A 22365-nucleotide genomic window follows, 5' to 3' on the forward strand; every position below is an offset into this window, starting at 1 on the left:
GAATTTCATTGAATTATATCATTACAAACCTCTTCGCGGAACAAGCACCGCAAACTCACTGCAATTTCTTTGCGAGCTCTGGCAGGACTCTCCTGTGGCTTGCAAATGGCGCTCGACGGCGTTATCATAAAAGAAGCCATTCCGGTTTGGTAGAAGTGGATGAAAATAACGTTCACTGCCTGTGAGACTGTTTCATAAGGGAACGGCTGGTCCATTGTTTTGTGTTGGATGGAACGAGAATTTTCTAGGAGATGAAATTGATGCGTCTCGTCAGTTCTCCGTCAGTTCGCACAAGTACGTAATTAATGTAGAGAATCGTTCCAAATAGGATATGAGGAAAGGTTTTGTTTGAATCAAGATCCTTATCGTAATTGTGTCACTAGATTCCTGCACTGCGAAAATTCCTTTCTCCATCATAATTCCCACAGAAAAGGAATGCTGTGCTGGATTCTTCAGATAAAATAGGTCTTTCCTTCATCCGGATATGTCTAACAATGATTTGTTCCTCATATTACACGGATATTTCCCAATTGCTCGTTGCTGCCATATAATATTCCTAGAAAGAGTTTGAAGATATCTAAGAGCAACCTCGTTTTTTATACCGTTTTGAACCTAGCAGACCGTTCGACGGAAACAGCCGAACGCGGTGACCAGTGGCGTACAGTCAGAGGATAAAATTCATATAAAAATTACGTTACAGCATGCAATAGATATCCTGGAAGCGATAAAATAACGAAAGTCATGTAAAAGAAATTACCTAAAAAAGGTATAGCCGCGAATGGAATTATGAGGACAGAACACTACCCAGAAAAATGGAAAACAGCGGAATAGCGGTCAATAAACCATTAAAAAAAAAAGAAGTTCCCACAAAACTACAGACCGATAAGTCTACTGTCGGCGTTAGGAAAAGTAGTAGAAAGAATTATAGCCACGAGGCTTAATGAGGAAACCGAAAATCTGAAACTAATACCATCAGAACAGTTGGGATTCAGAAGAGAACATTCAACAGAGCTACAATTATTAAGGCTCACAGAATACATTACAGAGGGATTCCAAAATAAACAAGCTACAGGTCTTGTTTTACTAGACGTCGCCAGAGCATTCGACAGAGTATGGAATGAAGGATTAATATATAAGATTAGATGTGCTGGATATTCGATCAAAATATGCAAGTTGATCCGGAATTATCTCAAAAATAGAAGATTTTACGTGAAAGTGCAAGGAGAATGCTCCGCAACAAGAGATATAGAGGCTGGAGTACCCCGAAGGTCAGTACTTGGGCCACATCTGTACAACATATACATTCACGATATTCCGAAGAAATCAAGAACCATGCTAACGTTATATGCTGACGACAAAGGCATAACAACTCGACACCGCAACCCAGAAGTAATAGAACCAGTTCTACAAGAAACTATTGAAGAAACAAATGACTGGTGCATAAAGTGGAAAATCAAACTCAATGGACAAAAGAGCCAAGCAATATTACTACAGAAGAAAAGACTGCAACCCACAACGAATCTAGAAGTTGACGGCGAAGAAATCGACTGGAAAAATGAAGCCAAATATTTAGGAATAACGTTTGACAAAGGACTTACTTGGAAAAGTCATATCAAACAAGCAATCGGATTCTGATAGGAAGAAGAAGCCACATGTCGAAAGAGACAAAATTGAAGATAATCAAAGCCGTAGCTAGGCCTCAACTGACTTATGGATCAGTTGCCTGGGGTTTCGCGGTAAAGAGCCACATCAAAAGAATCGAGGCCACTGAAAACACGCTGCTACGATGTGCAATAGATGCACCATGGTTTGTCAGGAATAGACAGATTCATAGGGACCTAAAATGAGAAACCATAACGAAATTCATGAACGGAAAAGCAGAGAAATTATTCGAAACAGCGAAGAACCATCCGAATCAAGAACTCAGGACACTAGTGGACTACGACCCAGAGGAAGACAAAAGGAGAATGCGAATTTACCGAAGGAGACCAAGAGATCAATTGAAAAGAGATTAAAATAAGAACATAAACTTATTGAAAAATCCAATAAAGTGTTATCCCATAGAATATAAACACATAAATTCCAGCACGATAGTGTGCGAGAAGAAAACCGACTAAGAGATGAACGGTTTATAGGCAAATGACCGGAACCAATATTCAAGAAGCAGTTAAGGGTTTTTAGTGTGTCTCGAGCTCAGGAGAATGAGAATCCCCACACTGGTTCCTCCTCAGGAGAGGGTGGTACGTCTGATTTGCAGATTTTTCCCCTGCTACACCAAAAAAAAAAAAAGAGTTAGAACCTTAATTATATCCGAAACATAGTCAACTTTTCAGCCATGTCATTTAACACCGTTTTTAATTAAGAAAAAAGATCAATATCATATTCACTGAATAAATGGAAAGAATATCTACATTATAACTTCTTTCGGATATTATTTCTGATTTATATCAACTAAGCTCTTACGCCAGAAAATACCCTTTCACCCGAAGTAGTCGAATATTAAGTTACTGATGAAAATGTTCCATTAAAAAGATAAACTTCCCAACTTTCAACATAAGTATTTGAAATCCTACTGAATGGTGAGAGTTTCTTCCCACCCCTGTTTACAGACCATTAGAAGAAGAATGAAATAAATATCGCACACGGTACATTTATTTCCTGAAATTTATCTTCGTGTTATAGTGCGGAACAAGGTACATTTTAGAATGAAAAACTGGAATATTATCCTTCTATCTGCGACACAGGTTCATTTCAGTAAAAATGCTGGAAATGTTCAGCATATGGGAACAAGAATTTAAGCGCTTCGCCAAATAGGAGATAATCCGGGGATTCGCATGTGAAATATTGGAAAATACAAATCATCCTACTTTCGGACATGTACGAATTTTTATTGATTCATTTTCAAGGCTCTCCTCCATGCATGTGAACTGAATCTTATAATCTCATACAAAATTGAGGTGTGCAAGGATGAAGTGACACATACGGATCAGCTCTTATATGTTTGCATCGAAAATGGGTCGAACATCATCGACAAATAATATTTCTATTTTTACGAACTGCCTTGCGTCTGAATTAAAAGACTGGAAGTTTGCGGTTTTCAGTGCAGTGACAGAAAAGTTAAATATTCGTATTGAAGTTGATGAAACAAATTGCTTCAAAGTGAGACTATTTAATGAGGTAATATTAATAGGTCCCTAATTAATAAATTTTACTTCTTTTCATTAAAAATAAATATTTATTACGTCTAAATCTAAATGGAATCAGTTCCAACCTCTTCTCGTAAAGGACGAAGCAGGACAATAAATCACTTCAAATCATTGGAATTCAACTTTTTCTAAGAAATTTATTTCTTGAAGAAAATTCTCAAATAACATTAAGTTTCATATATGAATGAGAAAATTGCAGAATTGTTTCCGCTATATGCAGTGGGAAAATAATTTCATAAAAAAACTGTTTTTGCATATTCTTAACATCATACTCCAGAAAGAATTTCCATCAAGTAATTACGGAAGCCACAGAAAGTTTCAATAGCTTCAAGAATTATCGATATCTTGGGCGGTCGTGAAAAATCGAAATTATGTTGGTGATGTTCAATTGAGTTGAGGAATTCAGATTGGGATTGGGAATGAACACTAACCCATAGACCAATAATATACAGAGTGGCTCATTGGAAACGAAACAGTGGCTCTGTAGGTTCACAAAACCGAATTACAGTGCTCTCTCGCTAGTTGGACACTTTTTGTTCGACGAAGGCGTCCAACTACTGGATATTACGAACTACTAGAAGATTGGAGGAAAACTGTTGTATAGTACCGAAATAATGCTATAATTACCTTAAGATGTTTGTTTTTGAACATTTTAAAGGTCTCGGGTGGTTTTAAACAATCAGGAACGTACTGAGAAATATTTTCTTTTTAATTTTGTTTTATGTTGTTTTCTCACCTGTAGCAAATCGGGAAATATCAATAGTGACTGTACTTAATTTGTTTATTTCGGTCAAAATCAACAAATACAAATCCACTTTAAAGGAACAAATTGAGGGACAAAAAATTAAAGGAACAAAAATTAAAACAACACAAAATGAGAGTAAGGTACTGTAACAGATTTAAACAGGATTGGCTGCAAAATATTCTCCAATATTTGACTGCCTCCTACCCTTGTAGATTTTTAAAAAGATATCATTTCGTAGTTTCCGCATGACTGTCAAGGTGCCGGAATTTTCCTCTGCCCACTGGATGCTGTTTTCTAAAGCAGCGTGTTTACGTTTCGCCGACATATATAACGAACACGCCACGTCGTACACTTAAAACAATGTCCGACTTTCAAATTGAAAGGTCAAACAAAATCCCTTTGACTAAAGAAAGTTTCAAATATGCACGTTGAAGTGTGAGTGCAAGTTTATGTCACGGACATGTCGATTTTTGATTCTAGGACAATTCTCAAGATCAAATTCAAAACCGCATCGCTTCGATCCTTAATGTTACAACCCTATACCCTATTAGAGATATATACAGGGTGAGTCTTTGACTCGTACAAATATTTCAACAGTAGATTCTTGGGGTCAAAAGACTTTTTTCCATGCCATTTTTTCCGATTCGGCCCTAATAAAAAGATATAGCCATGTAAATTTTCACGATGAGCTGTGTCATCCCTGGAAAAACAAAATTACTTTCAGAATAACTAAATGAATCTGTGACACTACACATCTGTAGATCTTTCAAACAACTGTATTCAGAAAAGTACAAAGTTTTTCAAATTTCACAGATAGGGGGAGTCCGGAAGACTTTCTCAGGTAGGAGACTTGAACCACCTCAAATATTTCAATTCAAATTTCATGCTACCGGTACAGTAAATAGCTTGCAACATACTCTTAACAAGGCCCAACTAGTGGCGGCTTCAGTTTGGACGACATCAGAACAGTTCGGGAGTGAAAGGGTTGAACGTGATTTTGTTGTTAGGCGGAAGTAAGAAATTGAATAATTTTTTTTCGTTACACTGTCTGGAAAGTTTGATAGATTCGTGGTGTTATTTAGTTTTATTGCGTTCACTGAATAATATCGTTCTACAAACGCTAAGCTTTTTTAATAATAGTTATAAAAGTTTCAAGAAAACATCTTTTGAAAAGACTAAAAGGGAGTGAGGGAGACTTGACCGATGCTATGGTCGGGAGACATAATCAGTGGTCAAAGTTTCCCACACTGAGCTTAGATAATAGTTTGCTTCAAAAGAAGAAAATTGAATAATAGAAACAAATATAAAAAATTATACAAAGGTTCAAAGAAGTAAAAAACATCTCGGAAATAAGTGAGAATGACTGTAAAATAGAAAATACGTATTTCATACGCCCATACATCTGATGATGAAAACCTTGACATAGACAATCGTTGGTCATTGGAAATTGATTTCTTTCAATGTTTTTCCTGATAAAGAAACTTATGGTCAAGTCTCTCTCGCCCCCTGTTCAACTCTGCCATGGGTTAGGGAGACATGGGCAAATTTTCGGTTCCTAAAAAAAGAATTGCTATACTCAAAACTCGCCCAGTATATGTATAGGAAAAATGGGGTGTGCGATAACTTATTTGAAATGCCAAGTTCAGCATATTTCACATTTTTTCATTCGATTCATGCATTTTAGATGGATTCACATTTGAATTTAAATTATGTTGGTTTTCCATTCAAACATTTCGTGAATCAATCGAATTTTAACACATTTATTCTTCAATTTCGATAATAAATCTGCAGTTCGGTTCTCGCACTGGCTATTTCGTAAAAATAAAGGTAATTCCAATTTTTTTTTGTCAATTAATGTTTTCAATTCAATTGTTAATAAGAAGAACCATAATTAATTTTGATTTCTTGTATATAGAAGTTAACGATTACCATAGAATAAAATTTGATTATCTCATAAATGAAATGATTCAGTGAAACAAAATGAACTCAGAATAGAAGGGCCTTTCCAAAGGGTTATCATTTACCACATCTTTCTTATACAAAATGCAGGGGTTGTACTTGTTAGGATTGAATCGATAATTCTTGAATCGAGTATACGTGACTTGAAGCCCTTATTAAAAATAATTCATTACTTACCGAGCAACCCAACACGAAGATGAAAATATTCTGAATACAAGAATACCGGCGTCTTAAGAATATAAATTATGAACTTCCTGAGCTTCGATTCTCCGGAATTTTTTAATTCGCGATTTATTCTTCCGTAACCAAAGGAGAATTGTGCTACCATGGCGTGTTCCTCAATTATAGGCCCTTGCGATAAAGTCAAAATAATGCAGTCACGAATGTAATCACGGATAATAACTTTCTCACAATATATGGCCATTAATAAAGGGGTAAAGATTATCTATCAATAATTTTCGTCTATTTTCTTGACACGAAAATTATCAAGGTGGATTTATTATTGTCTCTCATCCTTTTAAATGGCTTTAGAATAGTATACAGACTTCGAGTAAGGGTGTACACTCTGTTAATTCCACATCTGTTCTTCATTTATTTGCCATTTTCACAAGAATCAAATCGAGGTTCAAATATACGAGAATATATTGAAAAATTCTTAGCCTACTATAGAACCAAACAGAATTACAATGTCAAAATATTTTATCACTCAACATATTCTCCTCTTAATCGGATACTTTTATTACAGCGAACCTGCAACGTCTCTAGACCTTTCAAAGACGATGTTTCTTCTTGCTCTGCAAACCAGACCTCCACAGCTTTTATTACCTCCTCGTTGGAAATAAATTGACGACCCTTTAAATTTTTTTTCCGTTGAGAAAAGAGATGATAGTCGGATGGAGCCAAATCTGGTGAATAAGGGGGGTGTAATCCAAACCCTAAATTACGAATTTTTCGCTTGGCAACATGAGATTTGTGTGCAGGGCCGTTGTCCTGCAAAAACAAAACACCTTTGGATGCGGGCAGCAATCATGCTGAAACCACATGCGCTGCCTTTCTTCAAGTATTAGATCTTCAAGCAGGATTGTTAACTGGTTATCCAAAACGTCTCGACATAGTCCAAGAGCCAGAGCCAAAAAAAGTCTCTGAATTTCTTAAGCCTGGTTTTTTCTCAGGTGATTACAATCATAATATACAATAAAATGCTGCGGTCAGTCAAGTCAGTCAAGTGGATGTTAGAACATGTGCCTCTGGTGTGCGGTCAAACATGTCGTGATTACCGACATAATAAAATAAATTTCTTAAGGCTGAAACTTTATAAACTTTTGTATTTTGGTATTTAAATCAGAATTATGATAGTCAGTCAACGTCCATTCGGGACACAGCTGGTCAGTCAGCATTAATAAGCGTAGATAGAAGTTGGGACTAGGAATCATCAAAGGATGATTAATGTCCGTAGAATGCATCAAAAATTGTGAAATTCTGTTTGCAATGCTCTTCCTGGACTGCATGCTCTAATTGGAAGTGATTTTAGCCCAGCTTTTTATGAGAAAGGTAAAAAAAATACTTCTGCAGATAATGAAGCAGAGCGAAGATTTTCAAAAAACATTCACCGACCTTGGACTTGCAGATGAAAGCAACCAGAATAATATGTTAAATAGGGTTCAAGGATTTGTTTCCCATTTGTATGTCTTGAAAAAAATTAAATCAATTGACGAGGCAAGATTCGTTGCATCAGAATTGATGCATCAGTTCTTAAGAGCGAGATTCATTACAAATATTTGGCATAATGCTCACCGTCAAATTCCAACGGAGCTATCTCCTACTGACTACGGGTGGAAATCGGTGGATGAGAAATATGTGTATGATTGGTTCAAAGGCGATGAATTACCAGAAGTTGTACAGGATGATATTATTCAACCTTTACAAGAAAATACAGGTATAGAAATATCTTTATCTGAATTGAACAATCACAAATTTATTTATTTTTTAGACTCTGCAACACCTGAGCTTGACGTGTCAGATCACGATAATGAGAATAATGATATGAAAGATTCAGATGATGAATTATGTGATGATTATTTATAGCTTGTTATCCCTAATGAATTGAATGAATATTAGTTAAAAATGTTTGAAAATCAAGAAGTTCTTACCTGTGCGTATACCTGCGTTAGTTGAGTACACTGTTGATTTCGAACGAATTTTATTTCTGAGATTTTAAGGCACAATTGCGACATGGAAGTGCCTTATTAAAATAAATGTGTTACTTTGAATGATTATGATGTAATATCTATAGAGAGCGAAAAAAATTTAATTCTTATCCACTGACTGACGAGCGTTGTTCTACGGAATGGCTGATTGACCATTTTATTCACTAATAATATAGTCAGTAGTAGTTACAAAAAATTTTCACGCTTAATAAACGAATTGCACCCTTCTAAACGACGCTACGCCTCGCGCTACGCACATTAAAGCTGACTGACCAGCTGTGTCCCGATTGGACGTTGACTGACTATCATAATTTTGATTTACATACCAAAAAACAAACGTCAATAAAGTTTCAGCCTTAAGAAATTGATTTTATTATGTCGGTGATCACGACATGTTTGATCGCGCACCAGAGGCACATGTTCTAACACCCACTTGACTGACCGCAGCATTTTATTGTATATTATGATTGTAATCACCTGAGAAAAAAACAGGTTTAAGAAATTCAGAGACTTTTTTGGCTCTGGCTCTCCGTCTAATACATTTGACCATGTAGCATGCCAACAAAAAATTAGAACCAATAATTAGTTTTTCATTCCTAATAACATTGAAAAATATATATATATATATATATAAAATTCCCACTATATATAAAACACATCACCTCGTTCAACTAATGACAACTAATTCTTCAGCTTTTCGAACAATTTTGAATGGTTGAATATTGGTTTTTTAAATATTTCAATTTCTATGTCTTGACGGAAAAAGCACGTCTTGTTACGATCATTTCCTATGGGTATGGTTTTTTTTAATATGAATCATTGGCTTGGTCCATATCGATTCACGCCGTTATCTTGCGAATGGTTTTACATGAGAAAACTCGACGATTTTTGTTCAACATTTTAATAAGGCTCTGACCTGAACTGAAAACTCTCGGAATTTTAATCAGGTCACTACTGAATATTTTCTTTCTTTCGAGCCAATCTAAATTTCAAATAAACCACCCCATGCCAAGAAACTTCTTGGATGGAATGATTTTTGTAAATTAACTATAGGTATGGTATTTATTAACGTTATACAGGCTGTATCGAAATGTGTATGGATACATGAACATCGAAATTGAAATTAATGCTTTGAGCTTGAATTCTTTGTTTAGTGAGGAAAAGAATATAAGTCGGGTCAGCTAATAATAGTTATTTTTGCAATCAGTTATGCACGTATTTCTGCGCAAAAGAACCCTATTTACGAAAAATTGGGTTTCCAAACATGTTTCATAAAATTTCTTTTTCTAATTTTGAAGGGGATGTGACTATTCAACTTCAAATTGAAAGTATCAAAGATGTCCTCACAAGTGTCCCTTGCACATTCGTTTTAATCCGTCTTTAATTTTTCAACTTCAAGGTGAGAATTGGTGATCATTTTCATATTGGAAGAATATTCCTTGCAATGTGAATTGATTCTATTAATTATTTTATGAAAGTACCTAGCGATCGACTGCTTATCAATAGTTTGATACATGATCCGCCTTATATAAAAAAAGATACATATTCAATTAAGATGAAAATAACGATAACGATTATTGCAGAGGTCTTGTGAATATAATGGATATAATTAGGTAGTGAACTGTTTACGGATGGATGAATAAACAAGATAAATAGATACGCCAGCAAGTTGGCAGGAAAATAGTGATGAGCTTTGAAGAATCACATACAAAGCAATAGAAAATATGTTCGTAGAGAATCCGAGTAAGAGAATTATGAGAAAAATAAAATTAAAGTGGTAAATACATAGCAAAACTTCCAGATTCCATGCAGACAATGCTCAAATTATAACAGCAGGATGAGCAATTGTTAGATTACACACATAAACTCAATTTTATCACCAATATGGAAATGATCATTCCCAATTTGAATGTGTAGAGTTCATTTTGATTAAAAACAATTCAAGCGTGTTTATTCTCAATTTGATTTTGACCTCACCTACCTTTATAAAAGTAAGTAGTTACCGGTTTGATGGCCTCATCCAGGCATATGTATCTGATATCCATATCAGTGTATCTGATATCCATATCAGTATCACTATCCATTCTTGTTTATAATGAATACTATCATTCAAACCACGTACCTAATTCACTCGTAAAATCTAGCAGATTTCGTAAAAAATTAATCTGATAACAGCAAATGACAGTTGTTGTCTTATGCTTTGATTTTTCATCCAACTCTGTATTCCTAAGCTTGATACAATCATACCTCTATTGAGTATTCGTATCCTAGTGATGAACAGCCGGAAAAAAATGGATGCAGACGAAAAGTTCTTGTCTTAAAAAATGATCGACCTTTCGTTCGGAACCAGTACGTAAAATGTCAGTTTTTGATTAGTAAATGGAAAAACTATTTTCTAGTTTATTGGTGCCTACTAAGATCGACATACTCTACTTTACCTTTTTATATTCTGGTGCTCAACTTCGGAAATGACCTGAAAATAAAATCAAGGTCAAAAAAATGATGAATAAAGTTATGAAAAATAATGGAAAATATACAACACTCCCATTGAAATTTCAACTACCTATTTATTGAAATTTCACAGTTGATGTGATGTACAGGGTAGGCAAAATTCGTTTTCTACTGAGGGGATCTAGAGAACTATAGCAGCTAAAAGAAAACGGATGGCACATTCTTGAGAATTTTCCCGAATATTTGGGTACTACGATTCACGTTTCTGATCTATCTCACTAAATTATTTCCAATGTTGCGACGTTGCCGCCTATACGAAAAAATATTACTTACGTACTTTTACGGTATTTCTAATGAAATACTCTTTCTGTCATAACTTTTTTCGCTTCTTTACTTTCATCTGAGTATTTTTGTATATGACTTTCTTATCCCTCCCTATTCCTGATACTCTCGGAAATATTAACGGTTTTCCACAAAAAAATTGCCAAAAAGATGCACTCTATGGAATAGGCATAGAAAAGATCATATTTTGGGAAGCTGAAATTTTTTAATTAGGTCATTGAGATCCTTTATATGAGTTTTTTTATCTGATATTTTCAGATAAAAGAAATCGAAATACGCCTCTAATGGTGTATCATATTTCGAAATGAAGACCTCATGGTTTCGGAAATGAAGTCAATTTTCTATTAATGTGAAGGTTTTCAGCGTACAACTTCTGTTGCTACAGTAGAATTTCTGCCACGTTAATTGCTATAGATCCGAAAATCAGAAACAAATATCGGGTTCATAAATCTATTATTTTTCATTAAAATTCCGTTTAGCGAAAGGAGACTATCAAAATTATTATTCATAAAGATGTAACGTGGTTTCATAGGAGAAAACTTATCACGAACGCCAGCTATTCTTTTCACTAGGAAGAATAGTAAACCTATCAGAGTAGCTGCTAGTCGGAGACAGAGTTCGCTGTTATCTAAGGTGGTAGCGATAACGAAGTAGTCAAAATTAAAGTAGGGACCAGTTTATTCGCACCTTCGGAAACTGATTATATAAACAGCGGAAATATGTGTAGGTATGAAATATGAGCGAATCGATCAGCCAATGTTCTGGAAATTCGATCCGATCATGAGCACTTTATAAAGTTTATACCGGGTACAGTGAAAAATTAAAGGTTGTTCAATAAAATGCGCCAACCAGAACTGACGAAATGGATACTAAGGATGACCTCGCGAAGTGAAATGACTTGCTATACGGTATCGGGATGTAATTAATTGTATTTCTCCAGGAATGAAAGAAACACAACCAGGGCGGATCTACTCGAGACTTTCATTAACTACCCCAAGGGCTACGCTCCATGACTGATAGCGAACAAAAGGTCTATTTTGAGCGCAACTACGGGATTTTACTGATGACGAGCGGTACCTCTTATTCTCTACCCCAAGGGCTTACGCACCATGACTGATAGAAAAGAAGAGATTTCAACACTTATGACGCGGGAACGCGAACAGGGGGGGCTTGACGGGACTTTCTCTTCACTACTCCAAGGGCTTACGCACCATGACTGATAGCGAAGGGAAAAGTCAGACTCGCGAAACAGGGTAAATTCCGATAAAAGATAACAGAAAGCGATAAAGTACGGCAATGTCAAAGAAGTAACCGGTGTAGGTCTAATAAAGAAAACTCAACGGTATAGACGGGGACCTACCTCTTTTATTCAAGGCACTCGAGGAAAACGAAAAAATAAAAATTAATTTCTACGAGCACTACCTTCGTAACACAAAATTTATTCTAAATTCGCTGATCGGCTCGTCGGGCACACAATCGCAGAGACAAGAGAAAAGAGAGTAAAGAGACAAAAAAGAGTCAAGTGACTAAAAGAGGCCGTCGCGGGGGAAAATCTGCTTTTATAGACAAATCCCCCACAAGTTAAAAATCTGAAAATTCCAGAATGCGACAAGAGTGAAAAACGTCGTGAGCTCCGGTTTATCGCATATCAACATCAGAAAAACGTCAAAATCTTCAACGGCATGCAAGAAAAACAACGTTAACCACAGATAAACGGTTTTTTACATTTACTCTGCCAATCGGAATGAATATGCTGAATATTTGAGAATTAAATATTTTCAAAGGCGGAAATGTGAAATGAAAGGAATGCACTGAAATGAACTCAGAAACTGGGATTCATTACAAAGAAAATATTAATGTCTAAATATAAAGACGGTAAGTATTGACCGAAATTAATCCAGATGCATAACACTCTTTGATATAATAAATATCAACAAATGGTGCTAGGTATCCAAATGGAACAACACAGCAACATTGTGGGTACCAACAAAAATACTATACATATGTTTATTAGTAGACAAATCATATCAATCAAGCAAAATTGAAAAACTGGATAGGTAACAGATTTTTCTAAACAATCGAGAAAAGTGGTACTTGCTCGCGCCAAACAAGCAGTTTTACGAAACAAATCAAATTTGCTTTTATTACTTCATGACATATGTAATTCATGATAGACGTATTTCTGCATGACGTTACCTTGGTTATCTCATCATTGGCGTTCGGTGCATAGAGACATGACATGACATTCGCGTGCGGGAAAATTACCTGCAAATACGTACAGGAAAGAAATAGCACAAGTTTTTCTAGCTCCTGTTTGAGGAAGTGACTCTTTGCAACAAGTGTTGAACGCGCACAGTTGTAGAAAAAATTCATTTTCAACAGTAAATCGAAGACCCGCCCTATTTACCTAAGAGTTCATTATCTGCATCTCTCAAAAGCTATTTCCTATCGCTGTAGTACGAGTATATCCATAAATACACCACCTGGATAGGTTTAATCTGTTCATTTCATGGCAATATCCTTACATACTCGAATTTATATGGGCAATCAATCGGGCACACTCAAATGGGTTTTCCCATTTCAGCCGCGATCCGAACCACAGTTTATGAAAATCCCCTTGCAGCTCCGTCATCCCAAAAACGTCCGGCTTCGAACTGACCATTTAAGGCCGAATATACTGGACAACGATCAATTCCTCATAACTGGCACCTACGGAAATGAGATGTCGCTCGTCTGCATAGACATTCGTATTCCTGGAAACGTGGGAGTCTATTGTGGGCCGACGATCCCCGATAAGGGAACTGGATCCTAATTCAATGATATGGGATCCCCACCCCATAAATCAGCGGAAATATAGAGCGCGTAAGTGCATGACAGTTCCTGTACATATTAGTTGATAATTATTGTGGAATTTCCACTGAAATACCTCTACTAATCAGATTACATTCTGACATTAAATGATTCTGAGAATTCTTACTACATAACTAGATTCTAGGCAAGATCCTTTGTAGTTGTCTGAAGAGTAGTAGTCCATACAAGAATTATTGACATCTCAATAGGCCTCGAAAGACCTTATATACAGGATGTTCCTAAATTGAACGTACAAACGAAAAGGGGAGATTCCTTAAGTGAGTTTAAGAAAAAAAGTCCCATAAACATGGGGTCGCAAACGTTTCGTTTTCGAGATACAGAGGGTTGAAGTTTGAATTTTTTTCAAGTTTTTGTCTCATAGTATCTACACTTCACAAGATATTCAACTGAAATTTGGCATAGATATTACATTTTAGAGTTCTCACCACGTGACATGGCAATTTCGATAGAATATCTACAGGGTGATATTTTTTCTGGAACACTGCCACCTGTTCTTCTGCAGAACCTTTTTTTGGTGAGCAACTGTTAATTTGAAAAAATGTAAAAAGAAGCTTTGTTCTTATACTAAACTTTTCGGTCTCTTGTAGTTTTGTGGTATCTATCAACGATTTCGAGAAAAAAAATTTTGAACGATTCTCTCGAAATTCTCGTAACTATGATAGGAGGCCAGTTTGTAATCTGTGGTGAATGAATTCAGTGCCGAAATTGCCATGTCACGTGGTGGGAACTCTAAAATGTAATATCTATGCCAAATTTCAGTTGAATATCTTGTGAAGTGTAGATATTATGAGAAAAAAACGAAACCTTTGCGACCCCATGTTTATGGGACTTTCTTTCTTAAACTCACTTAAGGAATCTCCCCTTTTCGTTTGTACGTTCAATTTAGGAACACCCTGTATAGCTTAATAGCAGGTCATGAAACATTTTCAATAATTTCTAAAGTTTCAATCACATAACTAATATAGGTACGTATACTTCATTCAACTTTATTTTAGCAGTCGGTTGGTCATGGAAATTTGACACATTTCACTCTGTATAGTACGAAAATGTGGGGTTATGAAGCTTGTCAAAACATTTTTGGGTTTTAAATCAACGCTATGTTGTCCGTTCTACGTAAAAGTTTCTGTTATTACGTATTTTATCACAATGTCGAATCTTTTCGGAAAATGACGGAAAGTGACGAACATAATTGAAGTTTATACAAACTGATTGAAGACATACCAAATCCAGTTATTTGCATGGAAAATACAAGAGATCAGTATAATATCATAATATGCACTAGCTTGAGGAGAGTTAATGTTCGTTATCTTCTTTCTTCTTCTTCTTCTTCTTCTTCAACAGCCTGTTCGTATCCACTCCTGGACATAGGCCTCCCCTTGAATTTTCCAATTTACTCGATCTTGAGCCAATTGGTGCCAACATCTTCCAACTCTTGACTTGACATCATCTAACCAGCGTTTCGGTGGTCTTCCTACGCTACGCTTATGCTCTCGTGGTCTCCAATGTACAATTCTTTTGGTCCATCGATCGCCCTCCTGACGAGCCACATGTCCCACCCAGGCCCATTTCAGCTCCGCTGTCCTACCTATCACATCCTCCACCCTCGTTCTCTTCCTGACCTCTTCGTTTCGAATATGGTCTCTCAGGGAGATTCCTAGCATAGCCCTTTCAATAGCTCTCTGGGTCGTTCTCATTCGATTTTATAGTCAATCAATCTATCTCCTCTTTTTCTCTCAACTTCTTCTTCTTCTGAGTTGCTGGTAGGAGCATATACTTGGATGACTTGTAGAGTGTTATCTTCTTTGGCTTACATCATTTGTAGATTTCAAAAATATTAACCCGAAGATGATATGCATATGATGCAGTGGTTGAGAATGGGTATCTCCCGAAGGAATTAACAGATAATTACAAGAATGTTAAATTCTTCAACAAAAATCATCTTGCATCAATATAAGTAAAAGGAGTTGAAGGAAGTTTCAAGTTAAGATGCAACTTCACCGTTGAACAAAAATTTCACATGAATAAACAAGTAACAGGGCAACTTGCGCGTATTTGTGGCTATTCATCTTAATACATCGATGTAATTATAATAATTAGGTATTTTATTAGTACCTTAAGACATTTACATTGTATAGGACAAGTCAAATGAAAAATAGAAAAATCAATTTTCGGAAACTTATTCTACGATGACATTTATCGAAAATCCTATAGTAAACTTTTCACATTAATTCACTCAAACATAAAAAACCTGATAAATCTGATTGTGGAAATATTCAGCTGAAATATAAGTCTTTTAGATTTAGATGAAACATTATATAAATTCTCTTACATTGAATATGTTCGCTATCGTCTGACGTATTGTGGATTTTATACTTCATTCAAATTTATTTTAGCAGTCGGTTGGCCATGAAATAATTTTCTCAAGTTTTTGTAACTAGAACGAAGTTAGGTTGGCACTCATGAAATGTCGTTAATGTCATAACGCCGTTGCCACAACTAATATCAATTTTTATTACGAAAATTCGAAAATGCCGAAAGTGATTGAAAAAAGAGACAGGGTTTCAGGAAGTGCTATTTAGAATTCAGGTCCGCTCATTCAAATAGTTATACCCTGATATTCTAAAATCCACAATACGTCAGACGGTAGCGAACATATTCAATGTAAGAGAATTTAAATAATGTTTCATCTGAATCTAAAAGACTTATATTTCAGCTCAATATTTCCACAATCAGGAAGATTGTGAATGAAGAGTATGACAAAGAATTTCCTTCTATTGGGAGACCCAAAAAAGTGGTGGCATTTGGGAATTTTATGTTTGAGTGAATTAATGCGAAAAGTTTACTACAGGATTATCGATAAATGTCATCGTAGAATAAGTTTCCGAAAATTGATTTTTCTATTTTTCATTTGACTTGTCTTATGCAATGTAAATGTCTTAAGGTACTAATAAATACCTAATTATTATAATTACATCAATGTTTTAAGATGAATAGCCACAAATACGCGCAAGTTGCCCTGTTACTTGTTTATTCATGTGAAATTTTTGTTCAACGGTGAAGTTGCATCTTATTTTGAAACTTCCTTCAACTCCTTTTACTTATATTGATACAAGATGATTTTTGTTGAAGAATTTAACATTCTTGTAATTATCTGTTAATTCCTTCGGGAGATACCCATTCCCAACCACTGCATCATATGCATTTCATCTTCGGGTTAATATTTTTGAAATCTACAAATGATGTAAGCCAAAGAAGATAACGAACATTAACTCTCCTCAAGCTAGTGCATATTATGATATTATACTGATCTCTTGTATAATATTTTCCATGCAAATAACTGGATTTGGTATGCCTCCAATCAGTTTGTATAAAGTTCAATTATGTTCGTCACATATTTTCCGAAGAGATTCGACATTGTGATAAAATACGTAATAACAGAAACTTTTACGTAGAACGGGCAACATAGCGTTGATTTAAAACCCAAAAATGTTTTGACAAGCTTCATAACCCCACATTTTCGTACTATACAGAGTGAAATGTGTCAAATTTCCATGGCCAACCGACTGCTAAAATAAAGTTGAATGAAGTATAGAATATCAGGGTATAACTATTTGAATGAGCGGACCTGAATTCTAAATAGCACTTCCTGAAACCCTGTCTCTATTTTCAATCACTTTCGGCATTTTCGAATTTTCGTAATAAAAATTGATATTAGTTGTGGCAACGGCGTTATGACATTAACGACATTTCATGAGTGCCAACCTAACTTCGTTCTAGTTAAAAAAACTTGAGAAAATTATTTCATGGCCAACCGACTGCTAAAATAAATTTGAATGAAGCATATAAATATAAAACGTAGAAAAAAGTTGAAAAGCGTTTTTTCACGACGAGATGACAACTTTTCCTGTCGTCCTATTTTGAAACTCTTAATGTCAATAATTTTATAGAACTAGTGATAAAAACCAACGACGAAGATTGAAAACAATTAGTGATCATTCCGAAAAACTATTATATGTTTCTTTTTTGAATGCGACATATGTAAAATTGAAAGGGTTGAAATTTATTTGGGTATTGGTGCTTCCTAGATTCCCGATTTCCTCGGGACCTCAAGAAAATAACGACCACGATTTCAGCGAAATAATGTAATAAGGTACATAGCCTAACACATGTAGTACTGATTTCCGTTAATCATTTCAGTAACCACTTCACAGAACTGTAGTCAGCAATCGGGATCATCCTGATTCAGTTCCTAAACCAATCTTATCTTATAAGGATGGAATTCATGTTGTTTGAGGATCCTCATGATTGTTGTGCGTGCAACACCAGATACATCGGACAATTTCCTAGTACTAAAGGTCGGATCCATTACTACATGGCCTAAGACTGCCACGTCCCTCGATTCGACTCTTTCATGAAACCTTTTTTTGTTTCTGACTAAACCAGTAGCTTCAAATTTGATGAACAGTTGCACAACTCAAGCAGAATGATGAATTTTTCCTGTTGTTTACGCAGAGCCGTTAGTTCTTGAAAATAATTTTATCATTTTCACCATTTCTTCTACGGAATACTCCATTTTAATTTAACTACAAATTCACACATTTTTAACGTTCTTGAAAATTCACGATAGACTAAGGTAAATCAGAAACATGTTCCGTATACTTTTTTGAGCTGAAAAATTATACTTTTTTGAACCAGAAATCAACAACATAACTCCTAAAAACCTTTGAAATGTGTCGGATACGAATAATATTCTCGCGATAAATTCCACATTTCCTCTTTCACTATCAAAAAAACGAAGGGTTTACAATTTTTTTTTTATTAAATTTGTACTTCCATGTGTAATAGCACCCCATACCATAACGCCTACTGTCCGGTGTACATGACGCTCAACATTGAAATGAGGTTCACGTCTTTCTCCTCGCATTATATGCACCCATGGAGAATCGAGATTCATCAGAAAAGACGACCTCTGATGCCATTCCACGATCCAACGTTGTCGTTCTCTGCACAACTGTAATCGTTGCCGTCGATGCTCAACCATAAGAGGTGACACAAGATGGAGTCGATAATGCTCATTGAACTCTAAAAGAACAGGAAGGGCCTCTTAGGTACCGAAATACAACGAAAAGTGTGTCCCACTGAGACGGAAGATGAAGAGCAACCCATCTCTTTCTAATGGTTCGGAAACCAATCGAAAAACCGCATCAGACGTCGGACGCAGCAGTCGTCTCACTTCAACGCCCTGAGTTGTTTTTGTTTACATCGTTATAAACCAATTGACAGAGCGTAGAGAGAGATAGATTGCTCTACATCTTCCCTTTCAGTCTTCCTCAGTTTGCCTGCATCGAGATGCCATTCCAGTTCTTTTAGAGTTCAATGATAATGCTGCAGTCCAAAAGACCTAATACAGCGGTAAGCTATTTGGACAGTTACTGGATGACCTTGCTCTTTTTACCACTCATCAGCCAAAGATCGAGTTGTCGCAAATCGGTCTCTAATGGCGATAAGTCTTAGACGCCGATCTTGAACTTCATTTGTGCCCCTTCGACTCTTCTTCGATTTTGGGTATTATCAGAACACGCTTGACAACATCCCATTACAGTAATTGGATTTATGTTCGTACGGTTGTAGATTTCTCGAAACGACAACCCTGCCTCCCGTAGACCAATAATTCGACCTCTTTCAAATTCACTTAGCTGGCGATAAATTCCGCGTAGACGTGCGCTAGTCATTTTAACAACAACTAAACATCGTCTTTGGATATCCTCGAACAGCTGGTTTGTTGAAAAATTTAAAAAATTCGCAAAAGACGCCTACAATATTTAAGTAACAAAAAATGTTTATATGAAACACCTTCACGATTTTTTCTCCAAATTTTAATCATTTACTCTTTGCTATACTAACTATGTTTTACTTAAAATCATCAAAACACAAAAAGCTCCTTCTGGTTGTTGCAGTTTCTTTGTCAGTTAGCATATTTCTGGCGTTGATAGGACGATGAATCACTCTCTTTAGAAGATCCCACAAATTTTCTGTGGTATTTTGATCAGGCGATCTCGAAGGCCACAGCATTTGCCAATCTGGTGGTTTGTTTCGGCTAAAGAGTCTTTTTTACTGTTCATGCTCTATATGGGCGAGCGTTGTTTCATAAAAATGTAATATTCACCTTAATCGTCGCGTAAAGGTTGAATGATTGGCCTTAGGAACAGATGTACAGAGGTCCTGTCATATTCTCACGGATAGGAACTAATGGGGTTCTTCGTTTGTACATTATTCCTCCCCAGAACATTATTGTCCTGCCTTCGAATACAATATTTCTGTGGAAGAAGAAACAAGTTGAAGATGAAATATTTCTGCTTATAATAATTTTAATGTTCACTTTCCAATTGCTATCAAAGAACAATTAATTAAAATACATAATACCTACTCGCCAATATTCATATTCATAAATGTTACGATCCGAAACGAAATGGACAACTGTCATCGTTCAGGATGCCGAAGAAAATATCATCCCATCGAAGAAGAGTAGATGCTGAGCATGGTTTCACATCTGACCTCGTCAGAGCAACACATTTCCTACTCAGATGAATTCCGGTACAGCCTTGACAGATCCTTATTAAATATTAGTAGGGGTAGCTAAGCAACAAAAGAACTCCAGCGTCATCTAGTAGGCCACGAGATTCAACTCAATTCCTCATAAATATAATCTAATTTATCCAAGACCAAGTCTCAGTTAATATGCAAATTAGCAGGTCAGGAGCTGGAGTACAACCTGTCTGGGCTAATTTCCGCTAAAAAAAAAAACAATAATAAAACGAATGTCATAAATACCGAGGCCAAGAACACTATTCTTCGGTTATAACTTTTGTCCACTGACATGGATTTATTTACATTTGCATTTGGTAAACTCTTTTTTTGCGACTAGCCAGACGCAGCAGTTTGGAAATAAACCATTTCACTGGGAAATGTGAAACTAACGAAGAAATGGGCAAAAGAATCATAAGATAAATGAGTGAAAATTTGAATTTCTCATATTTGAAAAATTGGTGGCAAAACCACGAAACAAGGTGGAAATTTCAGAACTTCTTGTTGATATTAAAACTATGAAAAATGTTTTCCATCGTAGTTAAAATAGTAGGGTCATATTCATATGTACTGACATCTATGATGACATAAGCATTCATGACCATTCCATCTTGAATTCAGGAGAAACGCCACCATTTCTGCCATGAACGAAACGAAGTAACTCGTAAAGAGAATGGAAAGAATGAATATTTTATGAGACTCGGAGGTGAAAATATTTCGGAAAATGAGAAGGAATGAATGTCTGAACCACTAGCTCAGCCCACTCATTCATGACCGTAATACTCTTAGTTGCCTTCTCGGGTGTTCACGATGAGAAGTTATATTCCCTTGCTGTTCCCGGGAACGAAATTTCATCAAATCTGCAACATCTTAATCAGAAAAATATTCATGGCCTCTTAAATCGAAACAATAGCAATAGGGCCATAAAGGATGACAATTCCGTTATGACTTTTGTGGATGGAGAAATACAGATCATTTTGAATTTAATAATGATTTACAGAAAGCTGCACACCAGATGCCACAGAGCTGAAACAACTTAACAGAGATATATTGATAACGATGAGAAGGGAAATTCTACACAGAAAATTTCCACGATTATTTAAGATAACAGGGGGATAATTGTGATGAGAAAGACAGTCGCAGAGGAGAATAAAACTGAATAGTTGAGGAGTATTGAGTGGTGACAGCGGTTAAGAAAGAAATACGAAACATAAGTAGTAGAACTTCTGCTTCTTTATGTATAGTGGAAATGCTCATGTATAGTGGAAATTCCACACATACAGAATCAAGGATCAGAACGCTTGTCTGATTACCCTTGATGAAATAAGGAAATAAATGAGGGATATGAAGAATTGTAAATCACCAGGACATGATGATATGGTTGTCCAAGCTATCAAATATGGGGGCCCTCAGTTCTTCAGTCTATCAGAACGCTTCTTAGCGTTTAGGAGGTTGAGATCGAGTAATCATCATTCACCCTCGTTGAATATTTGTAAGACCATTCAGATATATTCAAGTAGATGTGGTGTTCACCGACTTCAGCAAAGCTTTCGACAAGATTCATATTCCTAAATTGATTGCTAAACTGTACAAGATCGGGGTATGTGGTCCACTATTACGTTGGTTCGAAATCTACTTGTGTAACAAATTGCAGTTCGTTTCGGTCGAGGGATTCAAGTCGAGATACTTGCTGGTGTTCCATAAGGTTCTCACTTTGGACCATTGCTTTTTATAGTTTATATAAATGATTTGATAAAATGCCTTTTACAAAGTCAGGTGTGAGAATTATTGCATAAGGCTTCAACAAGATCTAGACAAACTAGTCAAGCACTGCCCTACCAACTTTTTCTACTTGAATCTCGATTAATGTCAAGTAACTTCTTTTACTCGCAACAGAAATGCCATTTATTTTGCCTACAAACTGGGAAACGTTGGGTTGAAAAGTTACAAGCGCGTTAAGGACTTGACTAGGAACAAAAATTCTCTCCACATGTGGATA

The sequence above is a fragment of the Coccinella septempunctata genome, chromosome 3, assembly GCF_907165205.1.
Source record: "Coccinella septempunctata chromosome 3, icCocSept1.1, whole genome shotgun sequence".
Lineage (NCBI taxonomy): Eukaryota > Metazoa > Arthropoda > Insecta > Coleoptera > Coccinellidae > Coccinella > Coccinella septempunctata.